We start from the raw sequence: 13,473 nt of genomic DNA on the forward strand, positions 1-13,473 counted from the left end.
GTAATTGATAAAATTAATGGGGCTTCTGGTCACTCTGAAGCATTCTACATAAAGAGCATCCCAATATTCTACCGCAATGCGTCAGCTTAAATGTATGAACAGTGCTGTGGGGGGTGGGGGGGAGCCCAGGGTGGGGGGGAGCCCACCCCTATTAAACTTCAGCAAACTAGATCGGCTTCTGCTCCCAAGGCCTCGAAGTGCATGGATACACACTACCCTGCTGAAAACCAGCACCACCATTTCAGAATAGCTCACAGTCTCTCCCCTCATGGAACCCCACAACTCTTTTGTATTGCTAGAAATAGGGTAGAATTCAGTGAAGCACTAAGGTTCCATCAGCTCACGGATTTCTGCTTACACAACGCAACACTGCCCACCACCAATAACTTTTGTACCAAAGAGACTGGCACTGTAAAATAGCTCCACCTTAACCAAAGGAGGTAATGCTAACCATATAAAGGACCAAACAAGAAGTTATACTGCTGATGCATGGATGGGGCTCTTCTCTGGGTGACAACTGGCTGGGAAAGGGGAATAATAAATGGTGGGTAGGGACCTGGAGGGAGCTGCTTAACCCTTTTCTCACTGTCTACTTTCCCCCACAATCCCATCGCCCAGCCGCTTTGCTCTTTGATGCAGAGGAGATTCATATTGGTTTTTTGTAATTTGGTTAAAGAACAAAAGGAGAATTCCCTGGAAACTTAGATCCAGGCTTGGGGCAAGAGAGCCTGAGCAGAGATTTAAAATCACAAAAGATGCAGCAAACCAAAGTATGGAAATATAGGCTGTTAGACCTTTAAAATATCCCCTTCTATGTTCCTTCCAAAGTTTCCCACTTCCCTTAGTATAGAAAGAGACCATACCTCCCCCCCCCACTTTACGTACAAACTCTTCAAAGGTTGGATTCATCTGCTTTCCCATGACATGGTGGAAGGGGAGAGAACAAAGTGTTTGTTAACTCTTCCTCCCAAGGTGAGGAGGAGTGACCTAGCTAAGCCGGGCAGGACAGCTTACTCTATGGTCTTAACCCCTTCATGCATTAATTAGAGTTAAGCATGTTGGTTATACGAGGCTGATTTATCCCACAGTTTCGGGGGATAAAAAGGCAGAGGAAGGTAGGATTAAACCCTTTCGTCTCTTCTGCTAAATCAGCTTCAGATCATGTATGGCAAAGCTGCTTCCCAGTTCTTCGCCAAGGGACCAGGGCCCTCAGGTCTGGGTCTCTGATAGGTAAATAGGATGGTTCCGTCTTGAAAGGATTTCTTCCAGTTCTATAGATAATACTAGAGCTGGTGATTTCTCTAAGGCCAGAAGTAACGTGCAAGAACTGTCCGTTGTGCTTTGCAATAGGAAAAGAAATATATGTGGTGATATGATGTGCCCTGGGAGTTTTCAGGATGACACTAGCACATAGCTACATTCCCTGCTACATTAATATGACGGTAAGGAGCACTGTGGGTTTCTGGGAACTTAAGGTTTGTTTTTTTGCCAGGATGGGGCTATTTTTGGTCTGTCCTACTTATCATATCACTATTGTGTTTCATCACATGAAAAGACATTTCTGGGGGGTGGGGGGTGGGGGGTTTAGGAGTTTTCGTCCATGCTACATTGCTCAGTTTTTCATAGCAGTTTTTAATCAAAGCAAGGTATTTATTTGTATATGGTCTGCACTCTCTTTTTCTGTGAGCTTACCCACATGCACAAATACCTTATTTAATGGCCCTAAGCAACTGCTGAGTATGCAAATGTGGCAACAGTCCATCCATTAACTGTTATAATGGCCAATTTTGCGGGAGTGTTGGGATTCTTCTCTGAACCCTATTTTATGGTCTAACAGTTTATTTTAATCAGTAATTTTTTTAACAAAAATGTATAAGAAACAATTTTTTAAAAAACCCTTGTAGCAGATATGCAGGAAGAAGAGGGATTTTGTTTTTGCTACGGACTCAAATGCATACTTTCAATTCCCCCGCCCCACCCCGTGATACAAGGCAGGAGGGGAGAAGAAAAGATAATTTACAACTAATATCTCTTTGCCTCATTTGCATCCGTGAAAGAGCATTTATAAGCGAATGATTAACACTTGTGCAACTACATAGTTTATTAGTAAGAAACAAAAATAGCTTCTCCGATGTAATTTATATACCGGACTGCATTCATCACCCCCCTTCAATTAAGGCACAATCCTGTTCTGAATTATGCCGACTGAAGGGCTTTTGGGTTTTGTGGGAGGCCCTGCTAGGCCAGCAGAATGTGTGATACACTCTGCTGCCATGATGCACCAATGGAGGCAACCGGGAGGGTCTGAATAAATACTGTGCCTTGACTGAACTGCATTGCTCTAATACAGGAATGAAATAGAATGTTGTCATATACTGGATTAGACCACTGGGCCATCAAACTGAGTCTACTGCATACATGAAGATGCTGGGGGTTGAATTTGAGGCTTTCTCCATACAAAGGAGATGCTCCACCCACTAAGATATGGCCCTTCTTCTTTTTAACAACACCTGGGAGAAATTCATCTCTACATGGAAGAAAGGTCTTTATTAACATAATGTTTGAAGATTGGGAGAGGTTATGGAGGAAAAGGGTCAAGTTCACTGCATGTACGGTGTTAAAGGAAAACATTATGAAAATGATGTATAGACGGTACTTAACCCCTGTAAAATTGGCAAAGATACATCATAATAGTGATAATTTATGTTGGAAATGTAAAGAAAAAGAAGGTACTTTTTCATCATATGTGGTGGACCTGCCCCAAGGTGAAAGACTTCTGGGAGAAGATTTATAATGAATTGAAAAAAATGTAAAAAATTTACATTTTTTAAGAAACCAGAGGCCTTTCTTCTTGGAATAATAGGTTTGGAATTGCCCAAGAAAGATGTTAGACTGTTTTTGTATGCCACAACTGCAGCTAGAATTTTGTTAGCTAAGAATTGGAAAACACAAGAAGTCCCAACAGTGGAGGAATGGCAGATGAAGATGATGGACTTTTCGGAGCTAGCTGACCTGACTGGAAGAGTCCACAACCAGAAGGAGGAGGAGTACCAGGAGGAATGGATGAAATTCAAAGACCATTTAGTTAAATATGTTAAGATAATTTAATTGGAAAAATTTGCAAATACCAGATAGGCTTAGGATTTAAATATGTAATGTTAGAGAATAACATGTTTAAAGTTAAAATGAAAAGAAAGAAAGATGTTAAGTGATTAAGTTAATTTTATGAAAAAAATGGTTTTGGAAAACTGTTACAATGATATACACTGAAATTCAGCCAGGGGGAGTTGAGGAAGTCAATTAATAATGTTACTAAGATTGGATTAAGTACAATTAAGATGTATGTTTGTTTATTTAAAATTTTTGGAAAATCAATAAAAAAATTGAAAAAAAAGAAGGGTCTTTATTGGCAAAGCTCAAGCTCTTGAACCATTGCCACTGCTAGCTAAGCACTCACCAAAGCAATTTTCTTTTGCTGGATTGCAACCCACAAGCATTGCACACCCAGCATTCCACTGCAACCCCAAAGGTGAGATGGGTCCATATGCTCATAGTCACTGCATCGTCCACCCCACCCCAGATCTATGAGGCGGGAGCAGTGGTAGAACTCTCACCCCCCTTCTTCACTCTCACCTCTTCACAAACACCTATTGTGTATCCAGGTTGAGTGACTAAGTGAAATTCAGTATCGTACTGTACAGTACAGCAAAGTTCAGTACAATAGAGTACAGTTAGATATGGTACTATTAAGTTCAGTACCGTACAGTATAGTTAACTATACTGAACGTAACTGTGCAAAACCTAAGTTGAGTACAGTTCAGTACAGTTAAGTTGAGTACAGTTAAGTAGGGTTGCCATATTTCAAAAAGTGAAAATCCAGACAGAAAATTTATTGAACTTTTTTGGCAAAATTATTGAACTTCATTTTTAGTTTTGCCCAAATCAGTTGAGCTTCTTTTGGCAAGATCGCAAAAACGAAACAAAACATGGGCTGCATGGGCATGCTGACAAATACGGTATTCCGGATATGTCTGGGAAATTACGGACGTATGGCAACCCTAAGTTAAGTTTGCTATAGCCAAGGTATGTTTAATTCAGTTCAGTACAGTACAGTACAGCCCAGTACTGCACAGTTCAGTTCAGTACAGTTCAGCACAGTTGTTCAGCACAGCTCAGTTAAGCTGAGTTCAGAACAGTAGAATTCAGTACAGGTTAGTGAAGTATTTCATAGAAGTAAAATGGCTACAGTGTATTTAGTCTGAAAGTGACCTCAATGTGAGGTGAAACGATGGCTAGGATTTGCTCAGAAATGACCCTGAGAATACTTCTTCATGAATGAGAATTCCAAGTCAGTGGGATACAGTCGTACATGGTCTAACACCAAGAGATGAATTCAGATGACTTTAAAAGGTTCAAACAATGGCTTCTTGGACAATTCACTGTGGCCGCAAGATGTTGTGATAGATGCTAGCTTAGACAGCTTTTCAAAAACTGTAGCAACAGGATGAACCGCACTGAAGAAATCTACTCTTTTTATATATAATTTTTATTTATTTTCCATTTAGTAATATACATTCACATCATTATTATCCACTTTACCTCCCTGGCTCTTTAGAGCCTATCGACTTCCTTCCCTCCTGCCTCATGGCTTTCAAAATTAACCTTTATATCATTGCATTTTATACATTTTCCAAGTCTAATTACACGCATTACAAAATAGCTCAAAATTTAAATAAATATAGAAAGGTAGAAAATTTCTCATTACAAGTCTTCAGACAACCCTGCTAGGGATGTTAAGTGCTTACAACAATCTTTCAGATATCGTGTATATTTACTCCAGTCCTTTTGGAATACTTGATCATGCTGGTTTTGGATTTTTCCTGTTAGCTTCGCCAGTTCTGCAAAGTCCATCATCTTCATCTGCCACTCTTCTTTCATTGGTACTTCACGCTGTTTCCATTTTTGAGCTAAGAGAATTCTTGCTGCAGTTGTTGCATACATAAACAGTCTTTTTATCTTCCCTTGGTATATCTTCACCCACAAACCCAATAAAAAGGCTTCTGCCTTTTCAACAAAAGTAAAAGAAATCTATTCTTAACATGGTGGCCATTCTGGAAAAAAAATCTGATTATCTGTAGCGGGAGCAGTGGCTGATGGTAAAGGTAAAGTTAAAGGTAAAGGGACCCCTGACCATTAGGTCCAGTCGTGACTGACTCTGGGGTTGCGGCACTCATCTCGCTTTATTGGCCGAGGGAGCCGGCATACAGCTTCCAGGTCATGTGGCCAGCATGACTAAGCCGCTTCTGGCGAACTAGAGCAGTGCATGGAAACACCGTTTACCTTCCCGCTGGAGCGGTACCTATTTATCTACTTGCACTTTGATGTGCTTTCGAACTGCTAGGTTGGCAGGAGCATTTTCGAACTGCTAGGTTGGACTGAGCAACTGGAGCTCACTCTTTCGTGGGGATTCTAACTGCCGACCTTCTGATTGGCAAGTCCTAGGCTCTGTGGTTTAACCCACAGTGCCACCTGTGTCCCTCCGTCCTAGACAGTACCTGTATGAAAAAAGGAAGTTGGCAGCCATGGTGCATGAATGCTAGGTCTGTGAGAGAGAGCATCAGGCCACCACTGCCAACTTATAACTCCCCCAACCTCACCACCAACTTGCCCGGCCCCTTCTCCCTTCTGGCAAGCAGTCATGCCCCCTCACATGTCCATCTAAACTATGACATGTCTATGGATGGAGAGGTATTTGTAAATGTGAGTGAACCCCAAGATTCTGGCAGGAAAGCCGAAAAATATAATCTGTATTAAAAACCCCGTAAGACGATCTTACTGCAAGCTTGCAAAATGTTTTGGAAGGCAATTAAAAAAAATACAAATAGCTGGGAAATGAAGTGATTTATTACATTATTTGCCACTTTATGTGTGAGCAGATTCCAAATGTTTCAGATATAATGTAGAGAAAGTATAGTTTTCTCAGGAGACAAAAAACACTCCTACCAGAAGCTATTAGCATGTAAGTATGAAATTCTAATCTGACCTTTCTATTCAAAGCCTCTAGAATATGTCTGTTTATGTAGAGAAATGCATGATGATTTTAGCTCTCAACAAATTCCATTTGCTATTTGATCAATTTAGTATTTTAATTTGTATAGTTTTCCCCCTCCCACAAATATGAATGATTAAAGCTGAAATCCCATGCGACACATATCTGTGAGTAAGTCTCATTGAGCTGAGTGAGACATGCAGGATTGCCCTGTTCAATTGAAAGGAGAAATAATTTATCAAGATGCTCCGACAAAAAATCCCTAAACCTTCCTCCAATAGACATGGCATAGAACTTGTTGCTGATTTGAGGTAACGGGGTTCTGTTCTTTAAAGGGCGGAAAACAATAGACTGAGTGTACACAAATCTGTGTACACCTGAATTACCGGTAGCTGTTTGGATCCTGCTTTGGTCACTATGAGGTTCTCCTGCCTTCTTTCATTTATCTTTCTTGATTACTGAAGCAAACTGGTAAAGGTAAAGGGACCCCTGACCATTAGGTCCAGTCGTGGCCGACTCTGGGGTTGCGGTGCTCATCTCGCTTTATTGGCCGAGGGAACTGGCATACAGCTTCTGGGTCATGTGGCCAGCATGACTAAGCCACTTCTGGCGAACCAGAGCAGCGCACGGAAACGCCGTTTACCTTCCCCCCAGAGCGGTATGTATTTATCTACTTACACTTTGATGTGCTTTTGAACTGCTAGGTTGGCAGGAGCAGGGACCGAGCAATGGGAGCTCACCCTGTCATGGGGATTCAAACCAGCGACCTTCTGATTGGCAAGTCCTAGGCTCTGTGGTTCAACCCACAGCGCCACCCGCGTCCGAAGCAAAGTGACAACCTCCTAAATACGCCACGCAATGTTAAAGCTCATTGAATCCTGTGGCTGTTACTCCAAAGCAACCAACTCAATTCAGAAAAGCTTAGTGTAGAATCAGATTCTTCAGGTCAATTTTGGGACTAAGTTGGGGATCACACGCACAGGTTCAGTGTGGACATGCATCTGGATGCAAATCTGCATTGCAACCCACGTTCAATTGCAAGGCATCTGATGTGGCGCACATTTAACATCAGGACAGTTGTGGATGGGGATCAGGGCTAGCAGCAGGAATCAGCATCACTGAACATCTACCAAGGCCCACACAAGGCAACAGGGGGTTCACTGCCAGCCTCCAGAGACCTCCAGCCTTCATTCCCTTTCCCATCTGCATTGCAGTAATACAATTGCATGTCTTCTGTTCCTTCTCTTATAAGATTGCTATGTTTCTTTACATTTTTGACTGTCTTGTTTTCCCCGTGACCTTCATTGCATGCCACTCTGTAACTAAGATCCCATAAATGAGGCTATATATTCTTCAGTCTATTCTCTCCCCCACCACAACATATGCAAATCCCAGTCATACCTCTGGAGACAATTCTCTGAAAGCACAACAGCATCACTTTTGTGCTAATCCAACCCTTTCCCCAGAAGGACTAAACACACACACACATATATATATTGGCAAATCAGCACTATTTATTGTGCAGTTAAAAATTCTGTTGTCCTTTCCTTCTTCTCTTCCTTTTGGCAGCTTGTCAGATATCGTTAGGGTGATCTTAGTGATGCTGCATTGTTCATTTAGTTTCACTTTTTCCCCTCCCCGCCCACTTTGCCCTTTAAAATAAAAGCCATCAGCAGGGAATAAACTATACCAGAGGGGGGACTTCATTACCTGATTGTTGGGGCAAGGGAGTTGGGTGTGACTGTGATGTTCCGTGTACATACATGTCAAGCACCTGCATGCACATAGATAAATAGCTTCTTTCTCTCTCTCCAGTCCCACAGGCATATAGAGGCTGGATCTACACCGATATGAAAAACGCTGTTAAAAAGCGTCTAAAAATATAGCTTTCAATGCAATTTACCATTAGCGATGGATCGCTGCTCTACAGTGCCCTCTGGTGTCATGTTTTTATAACACACTTTCAACATTATAATTGACCAGTGTAGCTGAGTCCAGAGTTTGGTTGGTTTACTGGGATACCCCAAAGTATCACCCTGGGGCTTTCAGGGTCTGTGAGGAGCATGCAGAAGAGATTACAGTGGTACCTTGGGTTAAGAACATAATTCGTTCTGGAGGTCCGTTCTTAACCTGAAACTGTTCTTAACCTGAAGCACCACTTTAGCTAATGGGGCCTCCCACTGCTGCCGCACTGCCACCATGCGATTTCTGTTCTCATCCTGAAGAAAAGTTCTTAACCCGAGGTACTATTTCTGGATTCGCGGAGTCTGTAACCTGAAGCGTCTGTAACCTGAGGTACCATGGTATAGCAACGAGAAATGAGATTCACATACTTTGAATACGTTTGAGACCAAATTTAAGGGGCAAGAGGAAGCCCCCCAAACAGTGAATTTTATATGTGTTTGCTGTACTTTATTTTGCATAGCTCAGGTGTAGCTCCCATGGCACCCTCTAGATGTTTGCTGAACTATAGTTGGTTGTGTTGATGACAAGGTAAAACCAAGGCACTCAGTAATTGTTCCCTATTCAGCTGATTCTAGGACCTTCTGTCTGTTCCATTAGTAGAGACTTGACCAGGGCTTACCAAGAAAGGTCCAGGCTTTGCTTCTACTTGAAAGGGATAGCGCTTACAGTAGGCGTTAATTGTGCAAGCGAGAGCCATTGCTGTTTGGTAATTATCCTCTGTTGTGGTTGGAATTTGTGATTGATTTTCTGCTTCATAGAATCGAGTTGCATCTTTCTTCCTTTTGTGGTCTGGTTCCTGTTCCCGATGACACAGTCTGCTGAACACTCAAGGTGATGCAGTGCATGCAGCAAAACTGGCTAGATCCAGGTTGAACGTCCTACCCATCTAAACTCTTTCTCAATCTCAAACTAACCTACTTCACGGGGTTGTGAAGAGAAACTTGGGAGGTAGGAGCCATACATACAACCTTGAGCTCTTTGGAGAAAAGGGAGGCTATAAGTACAATAAATGTGATGAAAGAATAAAATCAGGAGGACCTTAGTTAGTCTCGAGCAGGGTTAGCCCATGTCCTGCCCTCCAGACACTGCTGGACTACAGCTCCCATCTTCCTTAGCCATTAGTCATACTGGTAGAGACTGAGAGGTGATATGATAGACATCTTCTGATATCTCAAGGGCTGTCACATGGAAGATAGAGCAAGCTTGTTTTCTCCTGCTCTAGAGAGTAGTATCTGAATCAATGGCTTCAAGCTACAAGAAAGGAGATTCTAACTAAACATCAGGAAGAACTTTCTGATGGTAAAAGCTGTTCAACGGAGAAATGGACTCCTGTGAAAGGTGGCCTCTCATTTGTTGGAGGTTGGATGGCTATCTGCTATGGATGCTTTAATTGAGATCGCTGCATTGCAGGGGGTTGGACTAGATGAGTTCTTTCCAACTGCACTATCCTATGATTCTATAGTGCTATACAGAGAGTTAAATTCTTGACATGTCATCAGCATTTTTATTTATTTCTGGTCCAAAATTAATATTCACGACAAGCCACCTTAGAAACTTCAAGGTAGAAAATTACCTAAAAGGTTCAATGTCAATAAATTAAGAAGTAGCAGAGCTGAACAGAAGCTACAAAGTGCTGTGACCGGTCACCTTGGGAAAGCAGGTGGCCTGTGGGATGCAGAAAACGTTTTGCTTTCAAGAGACCCCTTTGTAGTGCCATATGCAAGATTCTTGGCCATGGACACTGCACTCATCAAAACTAGTTTGATTCCCCTTATTTTAAGGAAAAGATTAAGACGTCACGGGCCTGCTTGATGAGAAACATCATTTATATTTAGCTTGGACAGATGACAAGGGATACAGTTCTGAGACACTGGTTTGTTGGAATATATGTAAGATCTCACAGAGTAAATTAAGAGAGATGTGGAAAACCTGCTGGAGGAGGAAAAAGGCTGACGATCTGCAGACCAAAGAAGTTTTATGCTGCATGCAAGCTTGTTTATTAGCCACACTCCTTTGATTCTATTTATGGTACGGGCCTGGAAGGGACTTTTATTTTGACTTTAAAAAACCATCTTGGACTATGATATACACTATAAGGTGTATACCATACCTTTTTATAATATGAATCAGCTTCTAGCCCAGAAGCATTTTATACTTGAAACAGAACAAGTCATTAAATCACTATCCAATGGAAAGGCCATTCCAGATAAGATTTATAAGGTTGATGGCAAGTATCTTGTTCCATGCCTTATTGAGCTATACCCAAAAGTGTGGGGGAGGGGGAGAGATACATTGTCCCTACAAAAGGAAAGAGCTTCAACGATTGTCATAGGGGACATCATATCTACATAAGGAAATAGTCATGCTAGAATTATATTTAACGGACACATTGTGTGGATATTCTGGCAGCCAATATAGCTTTACAAAAGGCAGAAGAATTCGGTTGGATGCCTTGTGAAATAATAAAAAAAATGAGAATTTGGTTTATATGCTATCTGCGGTTCCTTTGCTGTTCTGGGTATTCTGCAATCTACTATGCTTTTGGATCAATCCATTGCAATTATATGAATGAGCCTTGTGCGTTTTCTGACAATATCTGTGCTTTTCTTATAATTCAGCTTTCTGACATCAGTAGAAATTATTGTGATATTCCACAATATTTTAAATCACTTTGTCCTGAACTACAGGGCACCTGGAGGCAAATCCTGCTGAAGTACATGATCCCATGGCAGATGCTAGCACACAGCCTTGGCAGGCCAACAGGTCTAAAGTCCAGCTAGGTTCCTGCTTCTACAGCCAATCCTGGAATCAGGGCTCTTGGAGGTCGGTTCTGCACATGTACAGTCCCAGAGAACTCCCTAGAACATCCAAGCCATGGTCCAACGAATGTGGGAAGCTGAGGAGACCCAGCACCTCAGTTCTGCTTCCCTTTTATACTTTGCCTGCTGACTGCAACATCTGGGCTCGATGAGGCAGGTGACTCTCACCTGTTCCCAGCAGACTTCACCTGAGGAATCACACACCTCCTCCCAGGGATAGCAAGCCCCACCTGGCCAGCTAGGAAGCTAGTCTGTGGGCCCTTGCCTGCCTCAGCTCCCCAGAGTGCTACTCCTGCTGCTCCCTCAGAGCCTGCCTTGTTTGTGGGGGCAGGGGGCCCTCTGGCTCTGGTGATGGGTCCTGCTGCTTTGGTTCCTGTGCACTGCCACCTAGCCCCTTGCCATCCTCTGTCACTCTGAGTGTGACGGCCCAGTTTACGGGTGGTTGAAGTCCCGGCTGAGGACGTTGGGACCAGGGGCAAGATGGCGGGGTGGGAGCAGGAGTGAGAGTCCAGAAGCTTGGAGTCCGGGAGCTAAGAGTCCGAGGGTCAGGAAACCAGGAGTCAAGAAGCCAAGGGTCTGAGGATCAGGAAGCAAGGAGTCAAGAAGCCAAACACAGCAAGGCAGGAAGCATGTTGCTGTGGCAAAGAGCCAAAGGGGAAATGATGACCTTATATCCCTTCCCGGCTCTTGCCACCAGGTGCAGCGAGTTACCAAGCGGCCTCACCTGTGCAGCCGCGCCTTGCCTCTCCAGAACAAACTTAGGAAGGCCCCAATCCTGCTAAGCCCTGCTGGTCACAGGGTCTGGCTCCTGCAAGCACCCCCTGCTTGCCCCGGTGCATCCCAGTCCTGGCTACACCCCTCGCCAGGATCCTTTTCCTCCTCCCCATCCTCCTGCCAGTTCATGACACACTGGCTGGATCTAGACCCATCAAAGAAGTGTTTCTGTTAAACACGTTGCAAACTTTGTATGAGAAATCGGGTGAGCAAAAATGGAACTCCACACTACCATGTGGTGTCACAGTGTTAGAATGCATACAGTCATACCTTGGGTTACAGATGCTTCAGGTTGCATTTTTTTCGTGTTATGGACCACCAAAACCCGGAAGTACCTGAATGGGTTACTTCCAGGTTTCGGCGGTTGCGCATGCGCATAAGCGCCAAATTGCAACCCATGCGTGCGCAGACGCAACGCTGCGGGTTGCGAACATGCATCCCACATGGATCATGTTCGCAACCCGAGCGTCCACTGTAAACAACATATATGAAGAGCTTTTTATTTGCCAGTGTAGCTGAGTCCACTTTAATGGTTGCCATATTGAGCATTTGTGGGTTGCCTATATCTGCCTTACAGTCAAGCCAGCCAGCCGTTGTGATATTTTCTACCCTCTTTTGCCCAACCAACTTCACGCTTATGAGTAAAACATGAACGCATGAGAATGATGGTTTATGCAGCTCGAAGACTACAAAACCAATTATGCAGGGGGTGACTAATAGCACAGCATACATGTACTGGAACCCAAAGAAAACTACATGGACATTTGAATGTCCAACAGAAATCTGTTGCTGCAAGCTTGGAGTATGAAGTTCTACCTACAGATTTTGAGCACACCTAACAAGACCTTTATATAAGGTTTGTTTGCTTTTTCTTCATTCTGCTTGATTCAAGAAAAGCAAAGGGATTGCAGCACCACTTATTGTTATACAACTGTTGAGCTTACAAAGGTGTTTTGTGGAAGCTTCATACTGCCTGTAAAGATGGTGTTTGGATATTGATTGCAAGATTTGGGCTGCAATCCTTTACTCACACACCTGTGAGGAAGCCCCATTGAACTCAGTGGGACTTAATTCTAAGTAGGCATGTTTAGGATTGTGCTGTTGGCTTCCTATATTAATGTAGATTCAGATAATTTCCATGACAGATGGATGACAAGAATGGCAGGGAAGAGAGATGTTTCTAAACCTTGTCCTGCAGAGGTCCTTTCTTGCACAGTTTCTTTATAAGCGCTTTATTTGCTCTGTTGCTTTTCTTTATATTAATGTGGGAGGAAAGATTAGATTTAGGGCTGATGGGAATCTTCTGAAACTTAAATCTAAGGTGATTGAAGAAATGGTCAGCGGACGGCTGGTTGCAGACGATTGTGTCCTCATCGCTAGAGGTCATCGAGTAATAAATGAATCTCCTTTCAGGACCATGTATATGATTTGGGCTAATCATTAGTCTAAAAAAGACAGAAGTTTTATATCAATCTGCTCTGGCTAAGATTTATGTTCCATGAGGAATTACTATCAGAAACCACATCCTACAAATGATGGATAAATCGACATACTTGGGGAGTACCCTGTCTCATGAATCAAGCGCTGGTGATGAAATTGCAAGCTGAATAGCCAGAGCTAATGTGGCTTTTGGCAGGCCTCACAAGCACCACTGGGAGCAGATGGGTATAGGCTTCTTCAGATAAAATTGAAGACCACAGCCCTGGTGCTTGAAAAACTTGGGCAATATGTAACAGATATATTAAGGAATTCAAGCCTATGTTTGTGTTTACTCAGTAGTAAGCTCCACTTTGCCCCATGGGGTTTACTCCCTAAAGAATGTGTGAAACCTGAAGAATTTTCATCTGTTGCTTGAGCAACGAAAGG

The sequence above is a fragment of the Podarcis melisellensis genome (genome assembly GCF_964234715.1).
Source record: "Podarcis melisellensis genome assembly, chromosome: 7".
Taxonomy (NCBI): Eukaryota; Metazoa; Chordata; class Lepidosauria; order Squamata; family Lacertidae; genus Podarcis; species Podarcis melisellensis.